Below are 17,513 nucleotides of genomic sequence, written 5' to 3'. Positions count from 1 at the left end.
TTTTAGAAAAACGATCTGAGATCTTTTTATCAATCGTTATTGTATATTAATATTTTTGTTTAGCGCCTGAAATGATCATGAAGATTGACTTCAAGATTTAAGTTTGCAAATGAAAATCTAAATTCATTGCTAATAAGATTCTAAATATAAAAGTTTGTGTTGGCTTTTGCCGTACTATCATATAACTATTTGGTAAGTTTCTACTTTGTCGTATGTCGTCTCTGGTTCGAGGTCTTCTTCCAATTCCGGGTAGTTCTATTATCGTTCGGAATATTGGCTCTGATCTATTGAGTCGTAGAGACATTTCGATTAAATTATCGTCGTGTAACATTTTAAAAATGTTCTGTCTAAATTCTAATCTTTTTTTGGTTAGTTCTAAGCTATAAGGTCTTGTTCGAGACTTATGGTTGCACCAGATGAGTTATAACCGATGGTCTTAACTCATAGAGTAATTTCGGATAGGGTACACCGTCTGCTCGTCACGCTATCTTATTTTCGGCCTGATAGATTCGTGCAACTTCTTAGTCTAATACCGATCCTAATCTTACTCTTATACTATTCTAGTCTCAGGTTGTTTAACTAGTCTCTGCTAGGCTCAATAGATCTAGGGTATACTGGTTTATTGCGGCTGCTGAAGTTCTCTTGGAGAGGCAACTAATTTCTAAGTTAAATTCAAATCTCTCTGGTGCTGAAATTACAAGTAATTTCAGCACTTACAAATAAGTGGGTTGTTAGTTAGATGGATCATGATTGGTTAATATTGAATACTTTACAGTGGTAAATTATCTAATTTATCCAATCATAAAATGTAGTTTAGATCAGGTTCCACTACGATTCGTGGAGTCGTTGTTTCTGCAATTAGCTGATGTTCTATGAAAGGCTATCAGCCAGTCTAAGCATAGCCTGCTTCTGTTATTTCCCCGCATTACAGACTGAGTTATAATGGTTTTATAATTTCGTGAAACTTTATTCGAACTTTTATTGTATTGCTAAAGGAGAGGAACAAAGTTTCCTTTCGTGGATTTATGCGACAGGCGTGATTGTGACCTTTCTTCCACACTTTTGCGTGTAAAAACAAAGGATATTGCCAACATAATTGAGACTGTTGGATATATGCTTTGATGATAGCGAAAGTTTACTTTGCATGTTGATCGATTTGAGGCCCTCCGGTTCCCAAAAAAGCATTTTAAAAAATTATCAAAGGTATCAAAAACTACGCTCTATTCCGGTATGAAAAAATTCATATACAAAAACTTGGATTTATATAAAATCCTTCAGACCGTAGGATGTAAATTGGAAGAAGTTTTTTGGCACCATTTCCAAAAACGTTACTTTCATAAATGTCATTAGTAAAAGTTAACGAAAATGCGGTAAAACGAAAACGAAATATTTTCATTGCTGTTAGCTTTTGGCGATCCTTATTAACTTTTTTAATACAATATTTGCATGCTCAGAGGAATTCTACTATGTAATAATTGAAAATGAGCTGCTTATTAAACTGAATCTGTTTTTTTTTCTGCTTTTTGGAATTTGCTGTATTATGGTATATTATGGAGAAAATTTAGGACATATTTTGTTTTTTCTCTTTTAGTTATTTGCTGCAGAAAACTGAGAAAAATGGGGTTTGTTAATTGGTTTTTATTGACTCTTCATCAAAATTCCTGCTGCTCTATTAAAACTTCTGTCCCATCAGCCAGGTTCTGTCAATTCCGCTTCCAAAATTTTACTGGGCCTGGTAATAAGCTTTTTGTTACGACTTTCGTAACGAAAGAAACGGAATATTTGTGCTCGGGGTGGGTTGTTTTTCTTCTTCAGACAAATTTCGACTTTTTAACTAGCCATTTTTGACATGATTTTTTATATCATTCAAATGGTATTGTTCTCCTGAGCTTAAATTTGAAATGATATTTCACCTGTGATTATTTTTCGTAAAGTTATAGGGGTGTAACGCCATTTTGGTCAATTTGGGACAATTAACGCGCCATAATTGATTTGTTACTATGATGCGAAATCTGTCACTTTGAATTTTATATTACGTGTGGTGGATAATTTTCACAAAAAAGGTTTTCATTTTGATTTATTTTATTTTAGTTTTTCATGTTAGTACTGCTCCATAGACCATAAGTGGCAGTCAGAACTTTCAGGGCCTTGCCCTGATACAAGCAGTCATGCTCCATTTTGTGTGTTTTTTAAAAGCTACTTCTGTCCGTTTTCCTGCCTGTGTAGCTTGTGTTATTTCTTAGAGCTGTAATTATTATGGTTAATAGTGTTTAATTATTATTACTAAAATTAGTATGATGCTTTTCCAACCATTTAACGAAAAGATGGGAAGGAACTAAGAGTGGACTTGAAAAACAAAGAACAAAAAAGAATTTTTTTTGCTTTGAAAAAAAAAACGTGTTTTTTCAATTTTAAACGAACAATTTTTCTCATTTTTTTTTGTTTTTAGAATTTTATTCAGTTTAATTTAAAAAGTTGTTTATTATGTCAACAAAAGTTTTTGAGCTATCAAAAATTTTTGTCCCAAACTTTTTTCGTTTCATTAAACTTTTTTTAAAAGTATTTCATATTAGTGTGATAATTAAATTACTCTTTCTTGAAGCTTATATTTGATGAAAAACCTGGTGGATTTTTTGTTTTTCTGCTGCTTTGAGGAAAAAATTCTGAAATTTGTGGAAAAACGATCCACGAGGTTTTTTTCTCTCAGTTTTAAAAGTTAAAACAGAAGAGCACAGCTTTGGCTTCTATTGGGCTTTTTTATTTTGGTTTAAATAAGTTTTATCCAGAGTCTGTCTTCTGTATTACAAAATTACATTTAGTTTTTATCCTAAGTTTTTTTTCATGATCATTAGTTTCACGATTAAAGATGTGAGTCTCATCTATATACAATACATTTATTTGTTGTTATGACTATGGTTACATTTTTTTATGATTCTCAGTAATTTTTTTAACTTTCAGTACTATCAATTTTATTGATATTTTGATTGCTTATTCTTTGTCGAACATAACTAATATGGATTTATGTTGCACGTTGGATTTGTTCTATCAATGTTAACCTCAAAAAAAAGCTTCCAGTTATCAAACCATTTAATAAAAAATTGTCTCAGTGTCCAAAAATGCACCAACTTTTTCGAGAATCCGATTTTTCAGATTACTTTGGCTACACATTTTAGAGTTTATATAATTAAATTGCTTTTTATCAAATATTGCTTATTTAAAAACTATTTTATGAAATGATTTGTATTTTTTTAAATTCTTCACTTGGATCATTGTCTTTGAATTATTCTCTGACCATTTTACAGCATTTGGCTATTCTAACTTTTTATCAAAAAAACATTTGATGGCTATTTCGCTGCATAGCATTGGCAGTTGAAAGCATCGGTTGTTTCTGATTTAGGTGGCTGTTTCCATTTTAAATTGATCATTACGGAGATGTGAGAACGTGTGATTCAAAGTCTCCTGGTTTGGTGACAGGACAAAATATCCCATACCCATATATCCTAATGGACACAATAGCTCATACCACTAGAGCCCACATCAATTAAAATATCCCATAAAGGATTAAAAATTTATTGTTCCGACTTTCGATACGAAAGTAACGGAATATTTGTGCTCGGGGTGGGTTTTTTTTCTTCGACTTATTAACAAATTTCGACTTTTTAACTAGCCATTTTTGACGGAATTTTTTTTACATCACTCGAAAGGTAATGTTGTCTTGAGCTCAAATTTGAATTTGAAAAGATATTTCACCTGTGATCGTTTTTCGTAAAGTTACGAGGGTTTAAAGATTGCCATTTTGGCCAATTTGGGACAATTAACGCGCGATATATTTCGCGCTATTAACGCGTAAGCGGAGAGTTAATACTTCTTAAGAATCGTTCCAAATTGATTAAAAGAAGCTTATTTGCCATAATTGGTTTTTTACAAGGAGCGAAATCTATCCTTTTGTACTTTGTATGGCGTGTGGGGGATGATTTTCATAAAAAATTTCAAAGTTTAGAAAACTTTTTTTTTTATTTTGTTTTATTTCATTGAATTTTTAAAGGTTATTACTGCTCCATAAACCTCTGCTTCGCCCTGATACGAGCAGTCTTGTTTATGATATAGATTGCCAAAGATTGGTGCATATATCTATATCGCAATTAAAAAGAGACTGCCTCAATTATTTCGAGACGCCATATAGAGATAGTGCCAATGGTAAAAGACTCTTTTCTAGGAATTAATTTTTTTTCAACCTGGTAATGGAGTCATAATTGAAATAATTCTGATTATGAAAGACAACGCAAAGACTGGGATAACTTCGCCTGGGATAAAAAGGTAAGGGATAATTTGTCATGAAACCCGCTGCGATATCGGCTTATAGCTTTTTCAGGCTTTTATTTTTTCCCTTATTTCACTTTTTTCTACTAATTTAGAGATATTTTTGCCATTTTCTTGCTTAAGTTTGCGGAACGTTTTACATAGGTATGACTTTTTGCAGATTTAGCTCTAATCAAGTTGCTCATTAGTTGAGGCAGCCTCTTCGAGGCAAAAAGATAAGTTTAGCTCAAGCTGTGACGATTCTGGGACATGAACTTGTTTTTTTCTGTTTTTTATTCAATTTTCTAAAATTTGTTCTTAAGTTTGTCAATATTACAAATTGAATGTAGCACGAGTAGTGCAAATCTAAAATACAGACGCATAGAATAAAATATTTGACTCTTAATCATACTATCGATTCAATTTTTCAACTGTTATTAACATGATTAAAAATATTGTTTGTATACTGTGTTTATCTATGAGATTAATTTACTATAGAAATTCAGTTCATCGATCGTACTTTTTGTGTCATTATCGAGTTATTATACTGTTGATTTTTTTCTTGATCTTTTTGGCTCTAAGTGATGGCGTCTGATACTGAAAACGACAATTGCGTCCCTCTGTTGAAGTCCGGTGAAAATTTGTCGTACGGGTCAGGACCTGGAAAACAGGCGAGCCATCTTTCTTTCAAAGGAGGATTTGCACAATGTAGTCATTGATTTCAAGCTCAAATTTTCACTATTTGATTTTATAAGCAAATTGAATGAGTCTTATTTCACATCGTGGTCCAAAATTGGAAATGGTGGCAAGTGGCCACAAGCTACAATTGTTGGTAATTAGAAAAGCGACAATTCGTTGATAGGTAATTTAATCCGGATTCTTAACTTAGTAGATCCATAGTAGAGAAACATTCCATGTCCACTTCTACACCCCACTTGGTCAGTTCACATTGCTAAATTTAATCATTTCCAATTACATTAAGATTATTAAGACCATTTATCCCCGAGGGAAAGGACCAACACAAGAGCTGTGCAGCTCATCACGGCGAACCGCTGTTGTGCCCCCTGTTTAAGAACTACATGCAATTTTTTAACAATTACATATAACTGTTACGGACAATTTCTTTTCGACGAAATTGTTCGCTCGTCGAAATGCTACCAATTGTCGCATGCGACCAATTGCCCTTTGCGACAAATTGTCGCCCCCCCCCAAAAAGACACTTTGAAATAGGCGTGGAGCTAAGCACCAATAGTTCATAACGTCTTAAATAATGCATTCAGCAGTACATCAAAACCACTCACCAAACGCAGGATCCCCCTGCGTTGATTTTGTTCTCAGATCCATTTTTGCTTTACCAGATCTAAAAGGTCGCCAAAATAAACTAAATTTCAGGGAAAGGGGCGAGTGTTGAAAAATGAGGGGTGTTGAAACTGCGACCAAGTTAAGTAAATGTGAGTAGGTTTAGAAATGTGAATAATACAGAGTCATTCTAAAGGATTTTAAATCGATTATAATCGATTATTTTTGTTTTTTACAAAACAGTGGATTTTAATGGCTTTTTTGAAAACGAAAACAGATTATAATCGATTGTTATCCCTGGAACCTCAGAGCGGGTAGTTGAGCGCCAAAAACTGATTTATATGCACTTTTCCTCTATGCACGGAAGAGCGAGCGGTCCCTTTTTTGCCAAGGCCGGGCTTGAAATTATCGTTCTAATTTTTTGTTTATGTTGATTCTGCTAAAAAACTGATCAGCTAAAAAACTGTCCTGCTAAGAACCGGTCAGGTAAAATATATAGCCCTCGCTCTTCTAGTAATCTGGATAAAGCATCTAAAATTGACAAAAATGAAGATTGAGTTTGATTTCAAAATTGCAGATGACGACGAGTTTACAGTAGAAGAACTGACAAACAAAATTGGTGTCGGAAAATGGCAAGTTCTCGCAGTTTGTTCAATCATTCTCGGTTTGCTCGCAGAAAATGTTGCTATTCAGAGCCAGCCCTTCTTATCAACGAGGCTGTATGTCGAAATGGATTTAACACCTGAGACTGAAGGTGGCCTTAGGACTTTTAGCAGACAGGAGCACTTGAGGACTGAAACTTATCGTCAATTTTTGTTGATCGAATAATATAAAACAAGTTTCATTTACAAAATAGAAAAAAGTTAATCGGTTTTATGTTTGTCGATATACCATCAATAACAGTTCTGCTAAAAATCCTTTCGCTATCAAAAGGCTTTCTAAGTGCTGCCAATTTCGCTGGTTTCTCAATTGGAAATATTGCATGGGGTTTTGTTGCAGATAGGTTTGGGCGAAAAGTTTACACAATTAGCATGTACTGGATTTGTTATTGTGTTTAACCTGCTTATTTGTGTGGTTCCCAATATCTACTCAATTATTGTCTGCAGAATATTAGTGTCCCTATCAAGAGGTGAGTTTTCAATTTGTAAAAACATCCTATAAAATGTTAACATGAAAAGTTAAGTTTCAAAGACGACATTTTTCAAAAAAAGGCTTAGAGCAGTACCCTGAAATTCGGACTTTTTCCTGTCAGAACACTACAACTGCTTCAATTTCACTCGTATCAAAAGATAAAAATTAAAATTAGGACGAGGATAAACAAGACAGCCAAAAATAGCTGAAAAACATGCTTGTAAGCTTGCAATAAACCGCTTGTTCAATAAAACGAACATTAAAGACAAACAAGAAGTCGATATCTTCAATGGGATGTTAGAAAAATATCTGTTGAAAATTATTATTTCGATCGGTGAAAATTGACTGAATAAAAAAACACACCGAGCATAAATATTCCGTTTTCTCCGAAAGTCGGAACAAAAAGTTTTAAAATCAAAGGCTGAAAAAAGAACAAGAAAAGAAAATTCTTCTGAACACAGAAATAGTGGCCAGCCACGCCCAGACTTTTAAGGGCCTGAACCGAACTTTGATTGTCGCGTGTGCTGCATGATGTCCGCCGCTCTCCTCGTCTTGCGAGCGTGTAGTGTTGCATATGATTCACTTACTTCAGTGTGATATTCCTGAACTAATAACTGAACTAATAATGCGGTTGAATTAGTAGTAAAGTCAATAAGTAAAAATGGAACAAGGAATGGTAAGTAACTATAATCTCTCAATAGTTAACGAAGAGTGAATCTTTAGCTTTAGCACCGCAAATCTGTTAAACGATATACATGATTGACAGGTCTCTAATTCATAGTGATCGGGTGACCTCTAACATGATACATAAATTCAACCTAATGTCCTCAACACTAGGTGGTCAACTCCCTACCACCACATTTCCCCCTCTAGGAAAATTTCATACAACGTATGAAATTCAAATTCACAATAAACAACAAAAATAAATCAACGAGTCTGAGAGTTTAAGATTTCAGGGAGCTTTCATTCCCTGTACTTGTTCTGGCTTGAGTACCGCGAACTTTGCTCTTCTTAGTTTCCTCCTTGGTGACGGTGACGGTGTGATTCCTGACGATGACGGAACATCTCCTGGTGAATTTGGAATAGTTTGAATTTTCTCCTCCCCCGATTTCTCTTCTATATTCCTAACTGAATGTTTCAGTGAACTTCCAAAAAAGTGTGTTTGCCGCTTTTTTCTGCCCGATGATCTATTCGAACTGCTTGAAACTTGTGAGTATTTGTCTCAATTTCCGCTTCTTTTCTCTCTTCTCTTCTCGTGTCTTGGATTATCTAAGGTTTTGTTTTCGTCTGATTTCTGTTCTGCCCTCACTGAAGTTGTTACCAAGCTTGTTGCGTCTGTCTCCCCTTCCTCACTCGGTGAAGTTATCAACTTCTCCGCTACTGGGACCGTCAAAATCGGGCATGCCTCTGTGTTGCTTTGGATCTCCTGCCATTTCTCTGTTATCGGTGCTGAAGATATCGGCTGAAGAAATCGTGTTCTGGGGAACTGCTCGAGGAAATAGTCAAGTCTTTGACTCCACCACTTGGAACTCCTCGGAGTACATTTGGCGAAGCTGTATATCTGGCCGCTAAAGTTGGTAAATTCGTCTTGGCTATCTTCGTCAGTGATGATTACAACTTCATCGTCTTGAATTGCAATCTATCTAGGTTCGCAAATGGTCCCTCCTTGTTTTCCGTGTCCGAGTTTTCCGTCGACGATGATACCGGTGAAACATCTGGCCTTGGCAAAATGTGTACTGGTGGTCTGTTGGTTTGCTCGAGCTGCACTGATGTAACAGCTTCATCGGCGTGCTTGCAGCTGGTGTCTTTGAACCTAAATCTGAACAGTATACTAATTTGAATTTCGGCTTACATGATAAGTGTTTCTTTCTAATTACTTTTCTGTGACGTAGGTGTTGTTAGTGACATAGGTGTTGTTAGTAACTTTAACAGTTTTACCATTAAGCAATTTGAATAAAGGCCGAGGCAATTTTCTGTCTAAAATCTTCCGATATACAACCACTTTCTCCGGGTAGTGAAGAAAATCGAGTTCAAGGTTAAAAACAAAGCATTTGATGATTGGACAAAGAGAATCTGACGCCAGAAATGCTGGTCTAAATCTTCATTATTTCATTCCTACTCGCTTATTCGAATTGATATTTGTTATCACATAGTTGATACTAAGAAAAACAAAACATTCGATACGAGCGAGCCCCTGGTTCTCTGAGCTAAACTGGTGCGACAGAAAATGAGAAGCATTCTTCCCGCATTGGCAAAAATAAGATTGCAATCGACTATAATCGATTTTTACACAGATTTTCTAGTAGTTAAAATTCGATTTATGTAACCCAATTAGACACTAAAACGGATAATATAGGGATTTTATACAGTTCAGAAAAATCGATTTTTTAGTCTGGAAAATGGATTTTTTTTGCGGTATAAAATCTGTATAGAATCTGTATAAAATCGATTATAATTGATTGTAATGCATTTTCTAAGAACGGAAAAAACAGTTTTTTTAGTCTAGAAAATGGATTTTTTTGCGGTATAAAATCTGTATAGAATCTGTATAAAATCGATTATAATCGATTGTAATGCATTTTCTAAGAACGGAAAAAACAGTTTTTTAATTTTAATTTTTTTTTACTCTTAGTACCATGACTCCAAACAAAATTTGAATTGAAACAAAACGACACAAGTTCAAGGAAAACATTGATATAAACAAGATTCGGTTACAAAAATATACAAAAAAAATCATGAGAATCATCAAAATAAACAAAATTTTGGGCAAAAACTATATGTTATAAATGGAGAAAAAGAAAATGAGTCAAAATAAATCAGATTTTGAGCTCAAGAATAAACAAAAAACATTTAAGAATTATCTATATAAACCAAAAATGGACAAAAAACATAGTATTAGGGAAGAAGGTAGCTGAAAATCAATTTTTGAGCTCAAAAACATGCAAGAAAAATGTAGAAAATATTTATTGTAAATCAGAGTTTGAGCGAAAACATATGTAACGATTCAAAAAAATTGTCAATATAAGCCAGATTTTGAGCTCGCAATTATGCAAAAAAATCATAAAAAATCATCATTGCAAGTCGGATCTTGGGCAAAAACATATTAAACAAATGAAGATAATGGTCATTATTAATCAAATTTTGGGCTCAAATCTATGCAATAAAATTTTAAAAAAAACTATCAAAGTGAATCAGATTTTTAGCAAAAACCAATGTATTATACGGAGATAACTAACAAAAAAATAAAACTAATTTGAACCTAACTGTTGTGATAAACTTTAATTGTTGTGATTAAATAGATTTGTTATGTTTGTGCCTGTTTGTGGAGCGCCCTTTGAGGGATTTTACAGACAGGTCTATCAAGTGGCTTTCTGTGGGGAAGGGGGAATCTGGAACTGGCTTGAGGAGTCTGGTGGTGCACCGCTGGACCTACTGAGCTCGGGTGAGATTGTTCCTTGTTTTTGATTTTTTAGTTCGATTTTAAAGTTTTAATTAATTCAATTTGCTGATTTATAAAATTCTCACTAACCGTTTATCATGGGCTAGTTAAACCCCCTTAAGTCCAGTCAAAATCCTTTTTTTAACCTTTACGCTGCGTCAAAATGAGGAAAAAACAACAAAGCGAGTACAATCAAAGATTGGATTAAAGGTGATTGTTGTTCTATTTAGTATCAGTTGTTGTAATATTTCTCTTAGCGAATCGAAGAAAACCCAATGGTTTCAATGTCCTTTATGTGTAAAATCTGTTAATAAAGCAACGATGAGTAATAATTCAGTGCTAGACAAATATGTTAACACAGCCATCTCAAATGTCAGAGTGCTCAAACGAGAACCAAAAGACTCGCGTGTTTCCTATACAAAACGATAATGTCCTTCCCGAACCGATCATCAGCAGGTCCGGATAAAGAAGTTCCTCAAATTTTTAAAGATCTTTTTAGTAGGTCGAATGACAGTGCAGGACTTAATTTTCTGAAACCGCTTACTGAGCTGAGAAACCTCATTGGAGATGGCAAAATAACCGAACCGCAAAGCTTATCGCCCTAAAAAAGATAGATGGAGAATTGAGACCAATTGACATAGACAAGACGCCGAGACGTATCGCGTCCAAATGCGCTGGAAACAAGGCCCTCTCCGAGCGTCAAAGGTTTTTCGTAAACGTATAGGTAGGATGCGGTACTGAGCGAGGAGCAGAAATATCTGCAAACTCATTTCGAAACCTAATTGAACGCGACGACAATCCAAAATGCACTGTTTTTTTAAAACTAGATTTTAAAAACGCCTTTAATTCTCTAAATGGAAAAATAAAGCTAAACATGTTTTTTCAACTCGCCCCGAATTGTATATTTACAACCATTGCGCGTATAGTAAACCTAGTACCTAGTTACCTTTTTTACGGAAGCTCTATCATAATGTCAGAACACGGCACTCAGCAAGGTGATCCTGAAGCCCCACCCTTTTTTGCAGAAACAATTCAGACACTTGTCAAACAATTGGAGTCGAAAATTAACATCTGGTATTTAGATGATGGATATTGAGCCGACGACTGTAAAATAGTACTCCGGGACCTCAAAAACATTCTGAATTCGGAACAAATTTACGGCCTGAGCTTGAACCCTGAGAAGTTCGAACTTTGTTTTTTTGGGACAGACTACGAGTACACAGTATAATTCAATCATAACACGATTTCGAAAAATATGTCCAAAAATAAAATTAAAAACAAAAGAGGAAATCCTCGTTTTAGGATCTCCAATCGGCCATTTTTGCCGAAAAGAATTGCTCGACGAAAAAATTAGGGAGCTTGGAAAAATCTCGGATGTCATTGACAAACTAGATTTTCATTATGGTTTTTAACTCCTGAAAAATTGCTTTAGCATGCCAAAACTCTTATGTTTCTTGCTTACGAGCCCTTTTTTGCAAAGTGATTTTTTGAAACGCTACGACAAATTACTTAGAAATTCGTTATACAAGGTCACTAATGTGAAAATTAATGATAACCAGTTATTGCAAGCAGTTCTCCCGGCAGTCAAAGGTGGCTTAAGCGTTTCTTCCGCTCGTCTATTAGCTTTGCCCGCTTTCTTAGCCTACGCATTAGGAGCGAAAAATGCCTTAACCAAAGTTTTTGCTTTGGAGCATGTGGATGAAACCTATGATGATGCGCTTAAACGGTGGTTTGAACTTGAAAATTGAAATGGCTCCGGAAAACGAAATCCAGAAAACGTGGACATAGCCCATTTTTGACAGCAAAATTGCAGACTTGATTTTACGACACGAACCAACGGACGTAAAAAGATTCAACGCGTTCCAAGATAGATTTGGCTCCAAATGGTTGAACGTAATCCCGTGCGAAAAATTAAGGTTAAAACTGTCAAACCAGCAACTCAGAATTGCAATAGGACTTCAATTAGGCTCAAAAATTTGCGAACGGTAAAAATGCCTGAGCAGAAAAATTGTTACCGAAGATAGTTGCCATGGTCTTTCTTGTCTCAAAAGTGTAGGGAGATTCTCTAGGCATTCAAACTTGAACGCCCTTATTAAGCAGAATTTATCTTCTACACACCTAACCAAGAATAATTACATGTACTGCGGTCTTGTTCAGCTACCATTGTGAATCATGACAAAAAACAACAGAAAATAATAATCAAATTTATCAGATTTCAATTCTTTTTTTTTTGAAGAAAAAAAAAGTCTTGTCTCTGGCCAAAAAACTTCGAGGCTGAACGAGACCACTACAATGTTTAGTACAATTTAAAACAAAGGACGCGTCTCAGGGAACCTATTTTGACTCGAGAAAATACGAAAAACAAAAAAGTGATGAGGATACTGGGGTTATCCATTTTTGGACAGAAAATCTTTTTTTTTCCAAATTTTTTTCTTATTATATCCCCCCACAACGAACAACAACTCACAAACAATCAAAATTTAGTAGAAAATTTGAAATTTGACCCTATTCTCCTTTTAGCAGAAAAAAAACCATTTCTAGTTTTATTGAAACGGTTTTAATTTGTTTTTTTCAACTTTGATCATTTTCAACAAAACAAGACACGTAACAAAAAAAAATTTTCAATTCGAAATTTTTTCTAAAAAACTTGAAACGAAATTACAATAGATTTCAAAGGGTATATAAAATGTCTATAATGTGTTTATGATATATATAAAATCTGTATATAATCTGTACCAAAAAATGCAATGAAAATGGACTTTGGTAACTCCGTTATTTAGTACATGAAATTAAACTAGCTTGCTGAATTGTAGGTTTTACTTGCGATATTTGGTTGCATTCTTAGCATTGCCATTGCTGGCTTACTTTCTCATTTTTTTTCAATCTACAAAAAAAACATAACAGCAAACAGCGAGCAAAAAAAAATAAGAACCAGTGAATAAGTTTTATATAGTTTTCCGGCTCTAGGACAGCAAGCCGACAGGACTCCAAGCCGAAGGGACTTCAAGACGAAAATAAAACTTTACAGGCACCTCAAAAGACTATTTTATCATTTGTAAAAGGTTGCTTTTCAGAGTTTTTGGCAAGCTTTGTCCATAATGAGCATTTTTCATGGCAATGCACCATTTGTGATTGGCATCCGTTAAAAACATGAGCCGGTTTTTGAAATGCAAAAATTATAAACATGATACAGGCCTTCAACCATGTTTTTCTTTTCAACTTTCCGAAACATCCTTCGGAGGCTTAAATTTTAGGAAAACGCCAATAACTAGTGAAGAAATATAATGAAATTCAGAAATTCTTCAAAAAAGCTTTCAAATTAATCATATTTCACGACTTTATAAGGAACTATTCGGCTTGAAGTCCCTAATTTTATAATTCGGCTTGAAGTCCCGTCTGCTTGATGTCGGGCACCCTAGTTTTCCAACCTAAAGAACAAACAGCTTGGTACTAATCTACCGTAGGGCCTTGTAAATTAATTGTCAGAAAGTTACAAAAGGAGTTAGACAGCAAATTCCTGCCTCGCTAATGTGATCATAATGATAACGCAGATCGTTTTCTGCCAAATTGCACTAATTGGAATGAACACTTTGATCAAATTATCACACGTATCGACTAAAAAAGCTCTAAAATGATTGGAAAACCTAAAAACATAACTTTTTAAATATAACTCACACCAAAGTTCAAACAAAATATTAAATCTTAAGTTAATACATTATAATCTTTCATTCTTTTATGGCTTGCACTCAAATTTTATTTAATTTAACGTTAAATAACAAATGATCGACACCACCACCAGGGAAGTAACTGAACTCTAAAATTAGAAGAAGAAATAGTAAAAACTCAAATAAAAAGGATTAGATTTGGGTTTTTTTCAACAACAACTGAGGATGTTTTTCGCAAAACTGTTTTACGGCAGGACTCAGAACTAATCAATTCTAACATAACTTCATTTTCAAACTAGACATACACAATCATGTTTGAGTTCTAACATCAATGCTTCAGTCTATAACATTCATCCATTGACATAATTTTTAGTGACGTGAGTCGAAAATGAAATCCAGTTATCACATTCAAAGTAAATTTTAAAACTATTTTAAAGCTTAAACTTTGGATTAAAAACCAAAATTTATGAAAACAGAACAAATTTTATCAGTTTTTAGACAAATTTAGGTTTTTAGCTTCAGAAACAAAATTTAAGAGCAGGATTTCAGAAAAAAATCCATATTCTGAACATTTGGCCAATTTTCAGGGAGGGAATAAATGAGAGTTGTTTAAGTGGTAGACAATCAAATTTTAGGCCCCATAACGCCAGGTTTGAGACTATGTTTCAGCCAACTTCAGTTTTCAGAACACAGGTTTTTTTATGCTTAAAACTAAGCTTTGAGTGTCGGGTTTTGTTTTTTTTACGGACAGCTAACGCTAATAAAGCTCAACTTACTTACCAATTTTGAAACTTGGTTCTCAAGTCTGAAACCTACACATTATAGTTTGAGTTTTGATTTTAGTACCAACATTTTTTGTTATAAGTTGAAGTTTTTGAAAATAAAGAAAGCAAGTAGGAATTTCAAACCCAAGTGTCCTTTTTGAAGTTCTGAACCCAAGGTAGGGTGCAATGTTTAAGCGTTTGAGTTAGCAGACTGAAATCAAAAATCTTAAGTTCTTGGAGAATGTTTTAACACTATGAGGCATTTTTAGCTTTGAAACGGATAGGGACAAAAAATTGGTCGAATATTTCCAAATTCAAAGCTCTAAAACTAGGGTATTGTATCATGGATTGACTCTAGAGTTTATAGCTTCAGCCTAAAAAATTCAGCTTCCAGATAATAAATTCACGAATTATGAAACAAATATACATCATATGACTACGATACACTGATTCGATAGATAAAAGTTTACGTTTTACAAATTCGTTTTCGAGTTTGAGTTGTAGGTACTTAAGATTTGTTCCTTATTTTCGTTTTTTGGCCAAAATTCATAGATAAAAACTTTGCAACTTCACGGCCAGGACACAGAGTGCCGATGTCATTAGTCAAGTTTTATGATCAAATCCAAAGTAGATGTTCGGTTTTTTAGTTTAAAGGGTTATAGTTTCAGTTTCAGAGTTTCAGCTTTTCGGGTTAAAAATCAAATTTTTCAGATAAATTCAGGAGAAAAAAAAAGATAACACTGAGCGTGTTGGCTCAATTAAAAAATTTTTGAATCAAAAAACATGTTGTTAGGCGAAGATTTCAGGTTTCAGGTTCGAAGTTTCGAGCTGTAAGAAATGACAAACAGACAAACTTTTAGATTATCAAAACGTCTTTTTTTGCGTATTTGAAGTGCGAAGTTTCGTTTAAAAGTTTTCAGGACAAAAAAGTTTTGATTTTCAAAAACTTTTTTCCAGTGTTTAAAAACATTGAAGAAGTTGTGCAAAAATTAAATTCATGAGCATTTTTCGAATACTTCATAATGAATTGTAATGCTTAACTTCCAGTTGAATCGAAAAAAAAACTCTTATTTATCTTTTGTATTATAAACTAAACTGACTGAATACATCATGCTAAAAATATGTTAGTTGATAAATAATATCTTCTTTTTATTTAAAAGAGCCGATCACTCCCGCCTAAGATAATCGAATTTATACAACTCACCTTTTTGATTTAATTCAACTAAAAATAGTCAATAGGATAGCACCTACAGATCTAATTTTGAAAACAAAAATGCTCGAGATTTTCTCAGTTTTGTTGAAGCAAAAACATCAATTTTTGTAGCCAAAAGACCAAGTTCAGATCGTCGAAAGACAAGTCCAAGATCACCCAGATCAAAACATCCATATCATTGTTGGAAAAAAGTGATAACTTTTTTGTTTTTCTCAGAGAAAATTTTTGCTTTTTTTCCTTATTTGTTGCGTGTCTTTGTCGGTTATTTTTCTCAAACTAACTACAGAAGTTTACTTTGAAAGAACGCCAACAAAGGACTCAGAAAAATCTTTTTATAGACAGTATGTAAATTTTAATGTTAAAATGTTTCAATCCTGCTGTAGCGCTAACTTCATAAAAACTACTCAATTGCGGCATAGCACTAACATCGCGTAGTCTCGATTTAAATGACCTAGGAAAGGATTCATCCAAGAAAATTGCCTAGAGCTTGTCTTTCCTCTTGATTAAGGGTGCACAAAAACGGACAAGACAAGAAAATTTGTTTGCACAATCTTGAAATTGATAATTCAAACCTGCAAAAAATGTCAAGTACGTCATAAATCTTGGGCCTTCTTCTAAAACTGAACGGAAGATTAAAACCCAAAAGCTAATACTAATAATTTTGCCTTTGAAATTTGCAATGATAAATTTTGGAAGGCCAGGAGCCTAAATTGAGAAAAATAGCCAATTTTCTGTTTTCATTTCAAACTCGATTTTTTTTTGGTGGAAAATGCAGCACAGAAGTTTATAGAAATAAATAAGTTCCTGATTGCATATGAAAACTATGATTGCATATTATTGATTGTATAGGAAACGTTTTTGGATTGAAAATCTTTGATAAATGAGATGGCCAATGCAAATGCGTAACTAACCATTTGAATTGAATTTAATCATTTCCTTTGAAATCCACTGCGTGCACAAAAACGAATCAAATTTTTGATTTTAAAATTTGCAGTGATGCAAAAAAACTGTTTTGCATGATATCATTTAAAGTAAATCTCATCTTACAATCGTGAAAAAAAATTTCAAATAAGTATTTTTTTTTAAATACAGGCGAACTAAATTTCCAACCCAACCCAAATTCCTTATGCCAACGACAAACAAAGTTGGTAGTATTTAATATCCTACATGACTCAAATGATACTTGCTCCTCAACAATGTGGGTAATTTCCTAATTTTCCGCAATCAAATGTTAAGACGCAGGTATGTTACCGTAAAAAGTTTGAAAGACTATGCGATACAAATACTTATTGAACAATTTCAGTTTTCGTCCGTTTTTGGCAAAATTTGGTAAACCCAGCTGGAAAGTTTTGAAAGAGTCCACCCTAGCGGCTTTGTCAAACAAATTAGTTGCGTTGCAAGTTGTAAGGACTTGTTTGACTTCACTCGTTTATTTAAGTCCAGTCTGATTTGGACTTCATAATTTGGCATAAATCTTCTCATCTTTTCAATTAATCACAATAAAGTTTCACTCAATTATCTTTTTTCTCATAGTTTTTACAAAAATTTAAGCAACTAGCTTTTTATTACAAGCAAATACATAAATCAACCTGAAAAACTTCAATAAGATCTGTCTAACTATTCGCCTGTCTAACTTTGCAAAACATGGGAGATCGTTACTAGGTCCAAAGTTGACATCTGCTTAACAAGTGAAAATTTTCTTT

At 33.9% G+C, this 17,513-nt stretch overlaps 1 protein-coding gene and 1 long non-coding RNA gene across 2 annotated transcripts in view; one reads left to right on the top strand and one right to left on the bottom strand.

The window, feature by feature from the left end:
* Window positions 1–17,513, bottom strand: part of LOC134846232 (zinc transporter ZIP9-like) — a 374,849-nt gene that overhangs the window by 234,225 nt on the left and 123,111 nt on the right. The gene's annotated exons all lie outside the window — the stretch shown is intronic.
* LOC134856837 (uncharacterized) lies at window positions 4,719–6,719 on the top strand. Its single transcript, XR_010164851.1, has 3 exons — window positions 4,719–5,007; window positions 6,176–6,352; window positions 6,532–6,719. It is a non-coding gene; the product is annotated as an uncharacterized LOC134856837 (long non-coding RNA).

This window comes from Symsagittifera roscoffensis, chromosome 1 (genome assembly GCF_963678635.1).
Source record: "Symsagittifera roscoffensis chromosome 1, txSymRosc1.1, whole genome shotgun sequence".
Lineage (NCBI taxonomy): Eukaryota > Metazoa > Xenacoelomorpha > Acoela > Convolutidae > Symsagittifera > Symsagittifera roscoffensis.
This window is presented reverse-complemented; position numbering and strand designations above follow the sequence as displayed.